Source organism: Panthera uncia, chromosome F1 (genome assembly GCF_023721935.1).
Source record: "Panthera uncia isolate 11264 chromosome F1, Puncia_PCG_1.0, whole genome shotgun sequence".
Taxonomy (NCBI): Eukaryota; Metazoa; Chordata; class Mammalia; order Carnivora; family Felidae; genus Panthera; species Panthera uncia.
In genome coordinates, this window is record NC_064813.1 from 20750090 (window position 1) to 20768088 (window position 17999).

Consider the following 17999-nt stretch of genomic DNA (forward strand, 5'->3'; position numbering starts at 1 on the left):
GGCAGGAAGGGACAGAAATGTGCTTTTGCAGGACACCATCTGCATCTTCACAGAGCTAGGAAACCAAGGAGAACCATCTGGTTCACACCCCCGTTGACTCTCCCGGTGCTGGCTCTGTGGGACCCACCTTCGCTCTGCCCCAAACCCTCTTCCTCACGTACTGCCTGGATCCACGGAGGACAAGGAGAGATGATGGCATGGCTGTAACCCTCACCCACGGGCCATGGGGGGGCCTCGGCTTCCCTGACCAGACATCATATGGCCACTTACATCCCCTCCTTCCGGGGCTGTAGTTCCTCTGAAATAAAACCTCTCTTCACCTTACAGAATGGTTAGACTGACGCTGCACCTGCTATGGTCCTGTTCCTCTGTTCCCATGTACGACTCTAGGCAAGTTTTCTGTATAATCCTAAGTTGTCAGAGGGAATGTCATGTCTCTGGACTTGTTCCCACTTCAGGATGAGTTAAGGCAACTTGACTGGTGCCGGGAGATTGAACTCTGGGACAATAAGACCCTGAGGCCCAATCCTGCCCATTCTGTGAGAGAGTTGCCAGGCAGTGCACTTGCCAGGCCCCCTGCACTTAGCCCCCTGGAGGAGGGTGGCCGGCAGGATTCAGACAGCCTGCCAAGCGCCACCAACCAACCTTCTGCACCACTTGCCTTCATCTCTGTCCTGTGCCTGCCGTGGGTGCAGGTGGTACCGGGCTTCACTGGGGCAGCTCCTGGTGCCTCTGCCTTTTCCCTTTTCTTACAGGGCTTAGTGGGTACTTTTACATGGGAGGAAATAAAACCCATACCTATACTCCTGGACACTTTGGTCATGGAGGTTTAAGACATCTTTTTAAATTTGTTTTTATTTAAGAAAGAGAGAGAGCATGAGTGGGGCAGAGAGGCAGAGGGAGAGAAAGAATTTTAAGCGGGCTCTAGGCTCAGTGTGGAGACCCATGTGGGACTTGATCCCAGAACCCTGGGATCATGACCTGAGCCGAAATTAAGAGTTGGATGCTTAACCAACTGAGCCACCCAGGTGCCCCAATGATTTGTGTTCTGGATCTAAGTAAGCAAGTCAAGGTTAAACAGACGCCTGACCCTCCTCACAAAGCCCTCTGTACTCTCCCCCAAACATACAGGCCCAAGCAAAGGGAGAGGCCTTCTCCAGGTGACCAGTTTGTACTGTTACCCACAGTTGAGGAGGCCGTAACTCAAACCCAGGGAGGTGTCTCTTTAACTCTTCTTCAGGCAGGAATCCTCAGGCAGGACAGAGTCCTGGGTAGAGGGACAGAAGCGGAGTGGAGGATGGCCTTTCCACCTTCCTGTTCCCAATCTCCAAAAGGCAAGATCATTGAAAGTAGCCACATGCAGGCTATGAAAAGGTCAACATTCTCCACATAAGTGAAATTATTGTCCAACAAGCATATTCAGATACATTCAGGATAAACCCACTTGTCATGTATGTTCTTATAGATAATACGTTCTGCTTCTTAGCCCACTTGTTGGGCAGCCCTAAAGTCTGCCTAAAGCTTAGGATACGAACATCCAGCCAGGATGTTCCAACCAAGGCAGAAGTCACCCCTTATTCCAGAGGACTGCCCCCACAACGCCAGGTGAGGTCACTTCCCACGAAGTCCTTTACCAAGGGTGGCTGGTCCCTGTGGGAGGCTTTGCCCAGGCCTCCAGGAAAGCCCTTGACTATCCCACTTCCTCTGTATTCTGTTATCAATGCCCACCCCTGTTCTACATACACACACATCACCACCACCACCAAGGAACCCAGCCACAGCTAAGAGAGGAGGGTAGGTGAGGCAGCCCTCTCCCCCTGACTGACTGGCTCCCACCCAGTGGGCAGAACAGTTCCAGTCTTCACAGGGGTAAAAGTCCAGAGACTTGGTGGCTGGATCACACTGGACATTTGACATCACCTTCCCTTCCAGGTCTCCGCAGAAGACGACGTGGCTCATCGGGCCCTGGCCCCAGGCCCCGGAGCACCTGGAGGAACGCTGTGCTCCAGTGCTGGCCTGCCGGCTCCTGCATCCACTTCAACCCATCTGATATCTACCTATGCTCCTGGGTTGGGTTTTGCCTTGGGCCACAGTTTTCTGCCCAACAACATCCTTATTTCTAAAAAAAAAAAAAAAAAAAAAAAAAAAAAAAAAAAAGACCTCTGCCCTTAGAGGATTTGTGTGCTGAGTCTAATTAACCACCCTCTTTACAATGTCCTCTGGATTCTTTTTCCTTAGGTATAGAGCCTGACCGAAGGGATCCACGACAATCAGAGGCCAGCAAACCCCAGGTCCCTGCATTCCAAGGGTCTTACCGGCACCCTCACCCTCCTCCTGCCTCTACCTCCCTCTCACCCCTCCCGGCCCCCGAGTACCCCCGTCCCAGGAGGAGTTAGGTACGAGTGACAATAAATGAGGAGGAACTCAAGAGAGAAAAATTAAGAATTCAACACTTTAAATAAGGGAGAAAATGGTAACAGAAGAAGTCCCTGAGATAGGCATTGGAAGGATACATCAAAAACTAATAAAACTGGTTTCCTTTGGGAGGGAGTGGGGAATAGATGAGATGGGAGCAGACACGCAACTTCAGGGTCTGCCTGGTTGTATTATTGTGAATTTTGTGAATCCGCATTTTGAAACGAGTTTTTTCCCCCCGGGGTTAGAGTACACCAGGACCGTGCCCGAGAAGAGTGCATGCTGGGTAGTTGCATGCAGGTGCGCTCGCGCAGCGGCTGTGGGCGGGGCCCCGGGGGAAGTCTGTGCTCTGGTCTCCACGGGAAGAGACGCTGGGTTGGCTGGCCGCCTGGGCCCGTCGTGAGCCTTGTAAGATGCTGCCACGTTTGAATCCCTCCACTTTTGGGGCTGGAACACGGCTGGCTGCCGTGGGGCCTCCCAAGGGACCCTCCACAGGCAAAGGGCCTTCTCGGCTTTGAGTGGGAAGCAGTTTTCTCTCCACCAGGCCAACGACGGGAAGACGACAGGGAAAACAATGTCAGCCAACAGCGGTTCGTATCATAATACATATATAACATAAGATTTACAATTTTAACCATTTTGAGGTGGACGATTCAGCGGCATTAATTACTTTACCAAGCTTGTGCGACCATCACCACTGTTTCCGAAGCTTTCTGCCACCCTAAACGGAAACTCTGTAGCCATGCATGATTCAATTATTTTTAACAGCTATGTTTTATCTCTGCATGAAAACGATGCTTTCAGGGGGGCCTCCCGGTGCCCTTCCTGCCGGAAGTCTGAGGCTAAATAAAGCGGTAGGAAGGCAGGGTGATGAGGGATCCTCTCTTCCCTGCCCCCACTATGGAATCTCCTAAACAAAACGTGTCTTCAAGGAAACTCCAAAGATAAATGTGTTGGAAAGTAGTTTTGCAGCCTATCCGGCCGGAAAAGTGGGGGAGGCCTGGGCAGGCAGCATATTTTAAGACGAAAAGGAAGAGACTTTGGACAGTGGAGAGAATGAACCAGCTGTAAGAGTAGGTGCAATGGGTGGCTGCCAGCACGCTCAGGTCCTGGGCTGTGCCAGCCAACTGGATGGACAGCAGGGGCCTCATGCGGACCACTTGGGGATCCCCAGGCAGTAGCCGTGCATGAGGGCAGCCTCACTATCCTTCCTGGCAGCAGACCTTGGGGGCCTGCTCATGTGTCTCACGGTCCACAGCGGGTGGAGCACTAGCCACGGAGAGGGGAGGGAAAGGGAGCAGGGAAGGAGCACACTAGCATTGCCAGACTTCCCCCAGGACCCAACCATGCACATGTTTGAATGTGCATGGGGTTTATGAACCCACTGGGATTCAACATAAATGCGTGTGTATTGGGTATCCAAAAACGGTCCGTAAGGTAAACAACACCAGGAATTTTCTAGATCCTGTTCATCCCACCTGGAACGACTTTTCAGTTGCAACTCCCGCCCCACACTCCCATCTCCACCAGTGCAAATTTCCCCTGTCCTTCGAACCTTTTCCATGATTCAGTGTTTTACTCCTCTGTCGACACTTGCAGTAAGCTGTCCCGTTTTCTGGATAGCCAGAAGAGCGTTCTAGGTTGGAGCACTGATACTTGAGGTGCCCTCTATTTCCTTGGCAGACAGAATGTTCCTGGAGGGCTGGATTCACCACCGCATGAGCCCCGGCACCTGGTGCAGTGTTGTGCACACGCTTTGCAGTCAGCCAGAGTCTGCTAAAGGAAGCAGGATGTGTTTCTCCCTTTCATTAGGCCGTTCTTAATGTTTTTAAAAAGTCAGGTGTATTCAGAAGGGGAGAGAAAGAAATAGAATAATACCATAAATACAAGAGGACTAGACAAATTCGAGTTCAGGGAGAGAAGAATGCCCCCCCTTCCCCTTTATATGTGTCTTTTAAGTGGCATTTATTTAGTTCCAACACTTGAGAACATTATTTAGTTCCAACACTCCATCACCTTCCAACACTTGAGAAGGTGAAATACTGGGCTTTATTTAGCCCAAACCACATGATGATGGCAGGGATTTAATGAGGTTATAGGCTGCCTCCCTGGAAAACATGATCCCACCGCCAGTTTGCAACAAAGTAGGTAGCTGGGGAATCTGAGCAAGGTCCTAGGCTTCCTGGTGGGGAGCACCCCTTGGACCATTCTCAGAGCTGTGACAGTCTTCTTCATCTGCTCCTGGATCCAGAGCACAAAGTCTGGACCATTCGAGGCTGTGCTTCTTTGGTAACATCTGAGTCTTCCGGTTTCTCCATCACCTCCTCGCTAAGCTCCATCTATTTTGGGATTTACTCAGCAGCCAGGACCAACCCTGACGAAAGGAGCTGGTCATTTATTGGTTCTTCCAGTGTGACGCTTCCCGAAATCAGCTCATGCAACCCCCCTGCCCCCATGCCTCTTGCTTTGATAGCCAGCTGTGAACAAGTAGGACTCTAAAGGCTCCCATGTGCAGCTCAAGGCTTGGCTTTTCTCAGATGCACATTTTTCAAGAGTCCCAGACTGACCTGGATGGAGTGGCACCCACCGTAGCCTCTTAAAGGCCTTGGCGTTGAAACGGGAGCACTGCTGCTCCTTGAAGTTCTCTGAGTGGTCTGGGCAAGGCTGCAGACACACAGAGCCATGGCCGTTTCTCAGGACTTGGAAGTCTCCTGCCACAGCAGTGACCACAGTGGCGTTGCCCTTAGGCAGGAGCGTGGGGAACAAGCAAGCACGTGTACAAACCAGAGCCTACCTCGTAGAGACTGCACTGCCTCCCCTGCCCGAAGCTCTGCCCAGCCGGCCTCATCTGCTCCCGACCCCACAGAGGCCCTCGGGCTTCTGGAAGCGCTGAAGCGGCCCTACCTGCTGCCCACACACCTTGGCTGGCGCCTGGAGGCCTATTGTGGCTCTGGGGACACGGGGAGCAGAAGAGTGAGCTGGTGACGGAGGAGGATAATACCGTGAATCTCATGGGTAGGAGGAGCAAGCGAACACCAGAGGGAAGCCTCCCTTCCAGGGTGTCCTTCAGCCCCTCCTCCTTCAGGCCTCTGCCAGGCTGTTGGTCCTGCCCCTCTCAGTGCTTTAGACACTAAGCATGACAAATTTGGGGGTGCGGATGGGGCGTACTCGGAGACAAGTCCAGAATGCTGATAAAGCTGCAAACTGAGGCAAACAGCACTTTTTCATATCACAGGAGAGCTCAACAGTAGTTTCTTTTACTTATTTAACTTAAAAAAGTAGATATATAAATGATCTAGAGCATTGTATTCGTTTTAGCTCTACGACCTAATGATTGGACATCTGCATATATTGCAGAATGATCACCACAATACATTTAATTAACGTCCATCACCACATATAGTTATAAATTTGTTAGTGTTGTGTTGTGATGAGCTTTTTAAGATCTACTTTCTCCTGGCAACTTTCTGATACATAACACGGTGTTGTTACCATGCTGTACATCAGATCCTCATGACTTATTTATCTTGTAACTGGAGGTTTTCCCTTTTGAAAGTCGATGGCAATTTAACTCTGAATGCAAAGCTCTACTTTAAAAAAATTATTTACTTATTTTGGGAGAGGGAGAGAGAGGAGGGAGAGATGGAGACAGAGAATCCTAAGCAGGATCTCTCAAACTGTGAGATCATGACCTGAGCCGATATCGAGTCCGACGCTTAACCGACTGAGCCACCCAGGTGCCCCAAAGCTCTACATTTTTACCCTCCTCTTGCCCCCCCCCCCCGCCCCCAATCTATGTCTGTGATATCACAGTAGGTTCTGTGCAATACTGGGCTTCTCTAGTTCACTTGCTAGGTTTCTCCACAACAGAATGAACAGTGGCCTAAGGCTCAGGATTTCGGTTCTGGCCTCAGTTTGTTTGTTTGTTTTGCTTTGTTTTAACCATTTTTTAAATGTTTATTTTTGAGAGAGAGAGTGCAAGCGGAGCAGAGGCAGAGAGAGAGAGAGAGAGAGAGAGAGAGAGAGAGAGAGAGAGAGATTGACAATCTGAAACAGGCTCCAGGCTCTGAGCTGTCAACACAGAACCCAATGCGGGGCTTGAACTCAAAAGCTGTGAGATCATGACTTGAGCTGAAGTTGATCTAAGCCACCCTGACACCCCCTGGTCTCAGTTTTGCAGTGACAACCACATGGTCTTCACTTAGTCCCTCACTTAGTCCCTCAGTTTTCCCATCTGTAAAGTGAAGGGTTTTGACTATATGACCACTTCAGTCATTTCTTTGTAGTATTTCATGCCCTCCTTTCCCTACAGCCTCTTGACTTAGAGGCTTCTAGGCAAAGAATCTTACAGTCAAAGTGTAAAGAACCTATTGGTTATTCAAGTGTTGTGGGAGGTCATTGAGAGGAGGTGACCACTGGTTGACCCATGAGCTGGACCTGGGCACCTGGAGGCTCCTCACCCCTATCCTTGTCCCTGGAGTCTGGGTTCCACTTGCCTTTCCAGCTCTCAGAGGTTGTCCCAGGGACAGAAGTCAGAACATTTCGGTAAAGAAAAAATAACTTGGTTGTCAGAAATCTGACTCAGGTGTAACTTTCTGTATGTTGCATTTGTTACATATTCAGTTAAGTGGCCGGAAACTGTCATTCCCTTGGTTCCGTCTGCGGCTGTGTCCACAACTTCAACCGTGTGACCCAACTCCGATTCCAAGGGTGAGCCAAAGAGCTTGTGAGCTGACATGTGCGGAAAAGCCAAAAGAGCACAGATTTTGAAAAATAGCCATTAGTGAGTAGGGCTAACGCAGGCACAACTGTTCATTCAACTAACATTTGTTGGGGAACCTGACGCCAGGGGATAAACATTGTTCTAGGTGTTAGAGAAATAGAAATGAAAAGTGCACACCTGCCCTCAAGGGGTTTCTACTCTGGGACAGAGAATGAATGCACATTTTCACAGGTAAAAACCTTCCAGGGATTTGCTTGTCCTGGACTAAAACATGTAATAGGAGAGTAAGTCTGGTGGTCTCAGACTGGCAGGGGCAGAGACAAGGGTTCATCAGCCCATGAAGTGTGGCACAATGACTTTAGGAAGTTGATATTAGCCTCAGCACTTCTCTCCAGCCGGATTCTGTCCTCAGCTTAGAGAGGAAGAGTGAGATTACCAAGCACGGTGTCTAGGTCAGTTCAGGCAGCTGTAACAAATTACCATAGGATGTGTGGCTTAAACAATTCTTTTTCACAGTTCTGGAGGCTGGGAAGTCCAAGGTCAAGACACCAGCAGATTTCGTGTCTGCTGAGGCCCTGCTTCTCAGATCATAGAGAGCCATCTCACATGGTGGAAGGGACAAGAGAGATCTCCAAAGTGTCTTTTATAAGGAAACTACCCCATTCATGAGAGGTCCACCCTCATGACCTAATTACTTCCCAAAGGCTCCACCTTCTAAAACCATCTCATTGGGGGTTAGAATTTCAACATATGAATTTGGGGGGGACACAAGCATTGGGTTTGTAACAGATGAGTTCTAGGTCAGTGGGGGCAAGAAACCATTGATCAAGGTGATTTGTAGGCAGTGAAGACAGATTGAAATTCAGCCAGGGATGGGTGCAGATATTCTGAGGACGTGCTAGGTGAAAGGCGAGAGCCTTGGGAAAGCAGACATAGACAATGTGGTGAATTAAAGAGCCAAGAGGAGAAAGAAGATAGGCTATAAGACTTGCTCCTGGCCATTAGGATCATGGAGTCCTAGGCTCTAGAAGACTGTCAGAGGCCGTCACATCTATTCCCACCTCAGTGCACTTCACAGAAACTATCTGACAGGAAACAAAAATGCCCAGTTTTGAAGACTAACCAGACAGTCCTGGAGTCAGAGGTGTTCATCACACAGCAGAGCCAGCCTTGGCAGACCCCGCCCACCCCGCTAGTGTTTGGCAACTGTTATGGAGTCAATCGCCTGCACAGGTTCAAAGGCAAGGGCCTTTGTCTTCTCAGTCCTTTCAGAAAACCCAAGCCCCTGCTGCTTCTCTGCAAAAGGAAGATGTCTGAGCTACAGAAAACATGTAGGCAAAAGGCACTTCAAAAATAAAAGGGGTTGGGCTCCTGGGTGGCTCAGTTGGTTAAGCCTCCAACTCTTGATTTCGGCTCAGGTCATGGTCTCATGGTTGGTGGGTTCTGGCCCCGCGTCAGACTTTGTGCTGACAGTGTGGAGCTCGCTCAGGATTCTCTCTCCCTCTCTCTCTGCCCCTCCTCCTCTTGCACTCTCTATCTCAAAAATAAATATTTTTTTAAAAAGGAAGGGTATAATTCCCACTTGAGTGTCAGTTTCTTAGACACTGGACCCACAGGCACTAACTGGACTAAATGAAGAAACCCCAGGAGTGGCCACCGGGAGGACAAGATGCAGGTCTTGCCATGGCTTTGTGCGTCTACAAAAATAATTGCGTGTACAGGTGCTGGACCGTATGTAGCACACCTCGGTCACGCAGGCATTTGTGTCTGTACCCCGCACAGCTCACAGCCAAAGCCCTGGCACTGCATTGCCTTGGCTGTGGCCAGGAGGCCAGAACGTGGCCAGCCCGTGACCTCTTTGAGGAGGAGAAGAATGTGGACTTGGTATGCCTGGGCAGGGCGGCCACGGACAGCATTGCAGTGGGATAACCAATCCGGGCAGGCATATGCGGCGAGACTGATTCCCTCACCACGTAGCCACAGCCCACCAGGCCATTTTCAATTATCTGCATCACTCCAGACCAAAGCAACCAGTGCTCACTCCACTTTTCAATATTTAAAAAATGTCAAGTTAGAGCAAATTGCAAATGACAATGCGTAGTTGTGTGTGTTGGCGTGTGCGTGTGTGTTTTCCACAAGGGCATTTCTACTCCTCCCGTAGGCATCTGCTGTACGCATTCGATAGAGCCTGTGATTCCAAGATCACTGGGCATCAGAGGATGAAAAAGAAAACTGAGTGAAAATGGTAAGCAAAAGGTTATGTGCTAATTTTCCCCCAATACAGCTGCACACTCTTCCCTCCTGTAAAATAAAGTTGTTTGCTTTTGCTTTTTAGTATGGTTGTTTTCTCTGGATGACTGAAGATTCCTTTGAGTTGATGCTTACAGGTGGGGTTGGTGTATGGAGAGCTAATTGAAACACTAAGCAACATAAATCTACAAGTTCTCATCCTTCCTCTATATATGGACCTGAACAAGTCATCCCACTATTTTTTTTTTTAGAGAGAGAGAAAGAGAGAGAATGAGCACAATCGTGTGCAAGCAGGGGAGAGGGACAGAGACAGAGAAAATCTTAAGCAGGCACTACACTCAGCACAGAGCCTGACATGGGGTTCGATTCCATGACCCTGGGATCATGACCTGAGCCAAAATCAAGAGTCGGATGCTCAACCGACTGAGCAACCCAGGCACCCCAAGAGAGATTTTTGGGTAAAGTGTCATGCCATTATCATTGACAATAGAACCAACATGGGAATTCAGTAACCAGAAGCATATGATTACTGTTCACATTATTTAGTAATGTGTCTGGTGAGTAATTATAGCCCCACATCATGTAATAAAATTACTGTCGATAAGCAGAAAGCTAGTGGGGCGCATTCATGTTGACCTTGTTCAGCCAAAGACAAACTACATGACACAGAAGAGATTATTAAACTATGTGGAATTTAAGAACTAAAACAGATGAACATAGGGGAAGGGGGAAAAAAAAGAGAGGGAAGCAAACCAGAAGAGTCTTTTCACTATAGAGAACAAACTGAGGGTTGCTGGAGGGAGGTGGGTGGGGGCTGGGCTAAATGGGTGATGGGGATTAAGGAGGGCACTTGTTGGGATGGACGCCGTGTGTTATATGGACGTGATGAATCAGTAAACTCTACACCTGAAACCAAACGTGTTAACTAACTAGAATTCAAATAAAAATGTGGAAAAAATAGAAGAGATTATGAAACTGACTTGTAGCATACTTCTGTACTAGCATTCAAACTAGATGTTTTTTAAAAGGCTCCTGGAAACGAAGTAATTACTGAATATTTGCAGTGTAACACCACCAATTTGGCAGGGGTTGCCAATAGCCGTCTTGCTTATGTAACTGAACTTGGGTGCCTTGCCGGGAACACTCGTGTTCAAGTGTCCAGCAGCCCCTGCCTGACTGGATGCAACATCCATGTGGTTTCAGCCCATCTCACCACCTGGTTTTTATTCTGTTTCTGATCCTCAAAGATGCTTTTTTTGTTTTTGAGCCTGGCTCTATATTTTTAAAGTTCCCTTGAAATATTTTATCTATTATTCTTATGTGTTTGGAGTTACAGAGGGATGTTAACTCAAAATGAGAACCTAAAATGGCATCTTAGGTTAACACGACAATACAAGACATTACTACATTGATGGTTCATCTCAAATATTGATCTGTATTGATATTAGAAAATTAGGGAACCTGCAAAGTGTCAGACTACAGGTCAAAAAAGACCGTGTCTCGATTTTAGTGTTTGTGGGTATGCAGGCTTTGCCAGGCCCTAGAGTCATATCCCATGTGGGTGGATTTCTCAGTAAGGAGTGCCCAGCACCTGTACAAAATGGGATCTGTCCACTCTGTTTCCTTTTCATAAAGTAGCGAAGGGTCATTCAGTAGCTTGTATCCTTTCTTCATGTAGCTTGATGAAGGGACTTTGTTAAAGAAAAAAATATTCAGTGACACTTGTTAAGGATGGTAAGGCAGACTTTATTCAGGACCCTCCTGATAGGTGTAGGGAACATTGCAGTGGGATTTTACAGTGGGGGGCGGGTGCGGTGGGGGGGGGGGAGAGCTCAACTCTGAATACAGCACGGGCAGGGAGAAATTTATAGACAAGGGGCAGGGTGGAGGTCGGTGGATGCATAACTACTAAGAGGAAACATCAGGGTTGGAGGGGGGGCGGTTCTGGTTAAACTGTCCTAACAGGATTCTTGCCGAAGACAGGCTGGGGTGATCAGACATCCCCTGGAGGGAGCCAGATCAGATATGAGGGTGGGGGTTCCAGATTAAACTGACTTAGAAAGGTTCTTGCTAAAGCTGTATTTTATAAGAAAGTGCATAGATGAGCCTACAAAAAGGCTGAGGAGCCTAACTAAAGTTTGGTCAAGAATCTTTGTCAGCTTCTGTATCAACCATTCAGTTACCCAGATTGCAATTTCAGACTTGACATCATTTTTATTATATACTGTTTAAAAGTGTAATTCCCACAGTAAGTAAATCATTCATAGCACCTCTCTTCCTCATCAGCCAGTTTTCACAGTATGGAGGCTTCAGTGGGTTGCAATTTATTTGAAGTATGTAACATCTTCTAGTGGTGAATTTATGTATTAAAAAATCATGTTGCTGCAAACCTATTGCAGATCTTGGGAATGACTATTCAATTCTATGTTCTTTGCTTTTAGCTCTTTGGCTCTTGAATGTATTGTTAAATGAGGGCAGTTTCCTGTCCCATCATTAATGACACAGGCCACTTCTATACACTTGCTCTTTTTGGAACTGACCAAGCATCAGTCGACTGAGAAAAAAAGATTTAGTTTTGGTAACACAAGACAGCTAATTGGAATAAGGCACATTCGTCGACATCCATAAGAAGCAAATGGAGAAGCAATCACGGCTGCATAAAGGAGAAGGGGAATGCCAAGAAATTTGACATGAATATTGGCCAAGCCCATTTATTTCATTTTTTTAAAGTTTATTTAATTACTTTGAGAGAGACAGAGTGTGAGCAGAGGAGGAGCAGAGAGAGAGAGAGAGAGAGAGAGAGGAGAGAGAATCCCAAGCAGGCTCTGCCCTGCCAGCATGGAGCCTCATGTGGGGCTACAACCCATGAAACCATGAGATCATGACCTGAGCCGAAACCCGGTGCAGGACACTTAACCAACAGAGCCACCCAGGCGGCCTCATTTAATTTTTTAGTAGAAACAAAGCAAAATGCCCTGTGTTTGGAAGTCAGGGTGCTGCTTCTTTCTTTTATGACCGGATGGGACATACATTTAAATGGCTTATAATCTGATCTGCTGGAGCTTTGTGTTGATAATGCTGAGGCCAAGTTTGGGTGCAGGGGAAAGAAGGCTGCCGTTGCAATGGACCAATGGTGGCAAGCATTATGTCTTCTTGCCAGCTCTGCCTTATTGCAGTGTTACTCAGGCTCCTGCTTCCCAAGTCCAAAATATGCTTTTTGGTTCAGGTACGCGCTCCTTAGCCAAGGGTAAATTTAGTTTATGAGTTTCAATGAGAAAAGTGGGAGATCATCTCCTCGTACAGGAGCCAATGTATGAATTTTTCAAGATATCAAAACAAGCTAAAATAGACACGGCAGGTAATACTGGAAAGCAAGGCATTGACTCTATTTTTACGGATTAAAGATTAGAAGATACCGGTTGGTTTACAGATAGGGCTAAACTGGGCAAGCTGGTTGTGGTATCCTCTACAAGAGAAACCTGGGACCTCATCAGGTAGCCGGTCTACTGGGGACTGACTGTTGCCCATTTCAACTGATGGCTCAGAGCAATTTTCAATGGGTGGCTCCCTCCATTCTTAAGTCAGTGCAGTATTTAGGGATCGACCCTGGCTGCACAGGCCTGGAGGGCCCCTGACTGCTCGAAGGCAGCTGAAGGGGTACACGCTGAGCCATGCAGATCAAAGTAGCCAGGGACCTGGAACAGGGCAAGTGTCTGGGGAGGTGAGCTCACAGGAGTGAGCTTTTGGGGCTACGTGGTATCTAATTGCAAGCCTTAACCTATATAAATGCGCATATTCCCGTAGAAGGCACAGGGGAAGAATCTGGACTGCCTTGCCAAGGCTGGATGGGAGGGCTGGCCAGGGTGTACTCAGTAAGAGACACCTGCAGGCCTTGATTGCACAGCGGCCCATCAGGCATTCTGTTCTCATGACTGATGACTCTTTGCAGCTGCTGCCTCAGAGCGGTTTTCAGAAGGTGGGATCCGTAGGTGGCAAGGCTACACAGGGGGCCTGGCCCATGTTATACAGGCTTGGAGGGCTGGGCCTGCCCAAGGCCAGCTTATTGGTGCATAGTGTACATGAGCGGGCTGGGCAGCTCAGCGTAGCCAGGGACCTGGAGTAGGGCAATGCTGGGTGAGGTCAGCTCACAGGAAAGGCCTCGAGGGGGTACTTGGGATTTGCCTAGTTCCAAGCTTTACCTACACAAATAAGCATACTCCCCTGACCACAGAGCTACAGAAAACTACGTTACCAGCGTGGGATGGTCAGAGTGATGCTGACAGGCTGGTCTGAGGACCCAGAGGGGGTCCTGCAGGATGGAAATCAAACATGAGCCAGTAGGAGGTGAAGGCAGAGTTTATTGAAGATACAGGGAGGGCAGATACAGATGGACCATCCAGGAGCCTTGGAAAAGGAAGGAGCATGAGTTTCATCTTTGGGGTCTGGTGTATGTGTTGTTTCAAGCATCCAGTTAGAGCAAGGTTAGAACAAGGACAAGGTCACTTATTCCTTGAAGCCAGGGGTCTCGGTGTTGAGATGTCTAGTGCCAGTGGGTTAGAAATTATTGTGCTGGAAGACTCCAAAGATAACATTAACGCTTTGTCCCATACAAGGAAAATATTTGTTCCACGCATTAAAGCCTGTGTATGGTGGGGATGCAGATCCTAGCAAGAATAGGAGCAGGCAGAAAAAAAAAGCAAAGGGTGAAAAGCACCTTTTTCTTTCATGGGGTCCCTTGGCTTCCCTGTCTCAAAAATACTCTTTAATAACAGACACATGGGAGCCTTGCCTGATGGAGAAGCTTGGGACCTCACCAGGGGAGCCTGTCCACTGGGACTGATAGCAGCTTAATGCTGATGCCTCAGAAAGATTTTTGGGGAGTGGGCAACTCTCCACCCTGGAGGCTATGCAGGTTTTGGGGACCAGCCTGAGCCCAAAAGTCCTAACATGCCCCAGCAGCCAAAGGCTGGCTGGCAGAATGTAGACTGCGCATGCTGGAGCAGCGCAGGTGAAAGGAACCAGGAACCTGGAAAAAGGGATGTAGGGAGAGACTGAATCACAGGAGCAGGTGATTTGAAGTGATGGCACCTGCCTCATTTCAAGCCTCATCCTACACAAAGGCGCATATTCCCCCCGAAGGTAGAGCCGGAGGAAATTGCACTGTCTTGCCAGCATCTGACCCAGCAGACTGGCCGGGGTACACGCCAATAAGACGCACCTGGGAGCCTCGATTTCTGGAGAAGCTGGGGGCCCCAACACGCTGCCAGCCCAAATGTGGACTGACCGTTGCCGGTTTAAAGCTGTCACCGGTGATTCAGAACCCACCTGAGCTCCACCCCCAGCGGGCCTCCGTGGCCTAACAGCATGTTCCTGAATGTGTACAAGCCGGCAGGTAAGGGTAATGGGGGACCTAGAACGGGACAAATGTCTGGGGAGGCTGGGTCAGGGAAGTGGGCTGTGAGAGTACAGGGCATCTGCCTAATCCAAGCCCTAACCTACACGAATGTCCATATTCCCGCTGAAGGCAGATCTGGAGCAAATTGGACTGCTTTGGTACCCTCCTATAAGAGACCCCTGGGAGCTTTGATTGCTGGAAGGTCTCTGGACTCCCTCAGGCGGCCAGTCCAAATGGGGACTGACTGTGGCCAGTTAAATCTGCCGCCTCAGAAATGTTTTCCTGGTGTGGGCTTCCTCCCCGAGGCCATTCGGGAGGTTCAGTCCTCACATACGTAGCTCCACACGCCTGGAGCGCCCCCTACAAGCCCCCAGGTGGCTGGCAAGGTGCACCTACGCAAGCTGCGCAGGTCGGGGTAGGCAGGAAACTGGACACAGGGCAGTTGTAGACAGAGGTCTGGTCACAGGAGCAGGCCATTTGGGGTACAAGTGTCTGCCTAGTCTCGAGCACTGTATGTACAAATGTCCAAATCCACCCTGAAGATGGAGTTGGAGGAAACTGCACCGCTCTGCCAGCATCCAGCCTGGCAGGTCAGCCAGAGTATCCTTTGGTAAGAGACACTTGGGAGCCTCGATGGCTGGGGAAGCCAGAGGGTCATCAGGCAGCCAGTCCTCACGGCCTCAGCAAGATTTCGGGGAGTTGGATCCTTCCACCCAGGAGGCTTTACTGGTGGTTTGGGACCAGCACGAGCCCCACGGGCCTGGAGGGCCCCAGCTACACTTAGCAGGTGGATGTGGTACATACTGTGCATGCACAAGCCATGCAGATCCGGGTAGTCAGAGACCTGCGATAGGGCAAGTGTCTGGAGAAGCCAGGTCCCAGAGGTGGGCTGTTGGTGGCACAAGACATCTGGCTATCTAATTCATCTGGCTAATGCACATATTCTCCCTGAGGGCACAGCTGGAGGAATCTGAACCTGTCTAGCTAGGGTGGGCCACAGGATGGTCAGGGTACCCTCCAATAAGAGACACTCGGAAGCCCTGATTGCTGGGGATGCCTGGGACACCATCAGGCAGCCAGGCCAGCTAGGGATTGGTAGTCCCCAGTTTCGAGTGGAGACTCCTATTTTCATGGTATGGGCTCTCTGTATCCTGAGGCCATTCTGGTGATTGGGGTACCAGAGCTCACTGCCAGAGCTCACTGGTCCTGGAGTGCCCCTTGCTGCCCAAGTCCTGCTAACAGGGTTTGGACTGTGCATGCACAGGTTGGGGACTGGGGAGACAGGTCAGGGTGGCCAGGGTCCTGAGAAAGGACAGTATCAGCTGAGGCCAGTCACAGGAGGGAACTCCTGGGGTCCCTGGCATCTTTCTAATTCTAAGCATTAACCTACACAAATGTACATATTCCCTCTGAAGGTAGAGCTGGAGGAATCTGACCTGCCTTGCTAGGGCAGTGCCGGATGAGACTACTGGGGTACCGTCTCTTAAGCAATCCTTGGGAGCATTGATTGCTGGAAAAGCTTGGGATTCCATCAGGCAGTCAGTCCAAATGGGAACTGAAAGTGGCCAATTTAAGAAGCAGTCTTGGAAAGATTTTGGGTAGGTAAGGCACTCTCAACCCTGAAGGCTGTGGACCAAGAAAACCATGAGGCTGTAAAGCCTAAAGTGTTTCTTTGGGGCCTCAGGGATTGCAACATGGGAGACATGCAGTTGATCAACGTGTGAATTACAAATTGTGAGCCCAGGAGTACAGGCTTGTAGAGGCAAAACCCACAAGGTTACATGACTTGTTTTGAAAGAATTATGATTGGTGCTGGTGGAGTTAAACTGACTATCTAAAATAGGATTGGATATTTAGCTAGCAGGTATCACATTATGTCTATTTCAACCCAAAGTAGAAGAATACATTGCAGGAAGTGAGCCGGATGCAATTGACAAAAGTCAAAAGTTCATGGTGTTCCAAGAATTGAACCGGAGACGGGCATAGGTTCTGCTTCCTCACTGTCTTCCAGACTCTATTTTGAATGACTCTCTTAACAATGCTTACTTCGTTTTGGAATTTTCTTTCACATTTCTCCCTTTTGATCAAGATCTGTATAGCAGCAGAGAATCAGTGATTGATTTTATGATGCAGGAATTCCCTTTCATTGCTGGAGCCGTTGGCAGCCTGCTCTTGGTCCATCATATCCCTCGGAAGAGAGCACGTTTCATACTTGGTTGAGACTTAGTATATTCAACAAGCGTGCTAAGTGAGAGTCTTATGGACCACATTTAAGTAATGAGGAGGTTTGAGGAAATAAGGTCTAGATATCAGTTAGGTTCTCATTTATTTTAGTCAAAGGGTAGATCTGGTGAATGGTTTTGAGTCTTTGAGGTATTGTTCCTCTGACTTATTATATCAAATGAGCCTAATTAGTTTAATAGATACTTTGGAATGTTCCAGGGACCCTCTGGGGTTAAAAAACACCCAAATTTCTTCCAGGTCAGAAAGACTTTATTTAGAATTTGATCTGGGGAAGTTTGTTAAAAATAACAGGTTTGGACACTTAGCTAAATAGGATCACAGAAAATTATGAAAGTACCTAATTATCTACTGAACCAAAGTGGCAAAAAATATTTCAAGTATAAATATAGAAGATTACATACCTGCAAAAGTCTTAGCTCTTTTTGAATGGAGAAGACTCAGTTTTGCTAAGTAAAAGAAGATAATGATAAAGACAAAAACCCAGAATCATTGTTTCCCAGGCAGATTACATTAATGTAAAGAAACTTTGTTTATAATTTCTTACTAAGAACAGGCTAGTATCTGAAAGTAAACAAAATAAGAAATAAGAAAATTTTGTTGTTTTAACAGAGAGAAAACCAAACTCGTTTGATATCACTACACTATTGAGCTCATTTCAAAAGATCTATAAATAACATTCAGTTTTAGCCAGCTTTGACCATACAACATAAAACTCCTTTTCTACAAACTTTCTACAACGTTCTGCATCCCATTTTGTTTGTCCCTTGTTCTTTCCACTTCTCAAATTGTTCTTTTCTACAGAACAAAAAGCACACATTCTATTTCCTTTTTGCATACTTTTCATATACAGTTGTTTTCTCTCATCCTTATTGCTTTTAGCAGTTATTTTAAGTTCACATACATTAATTAGAATTCTCAGACCTTAGAATCCTTAATTCCCAGCAAAAACAAAGAGGTAACCAATTATGGACT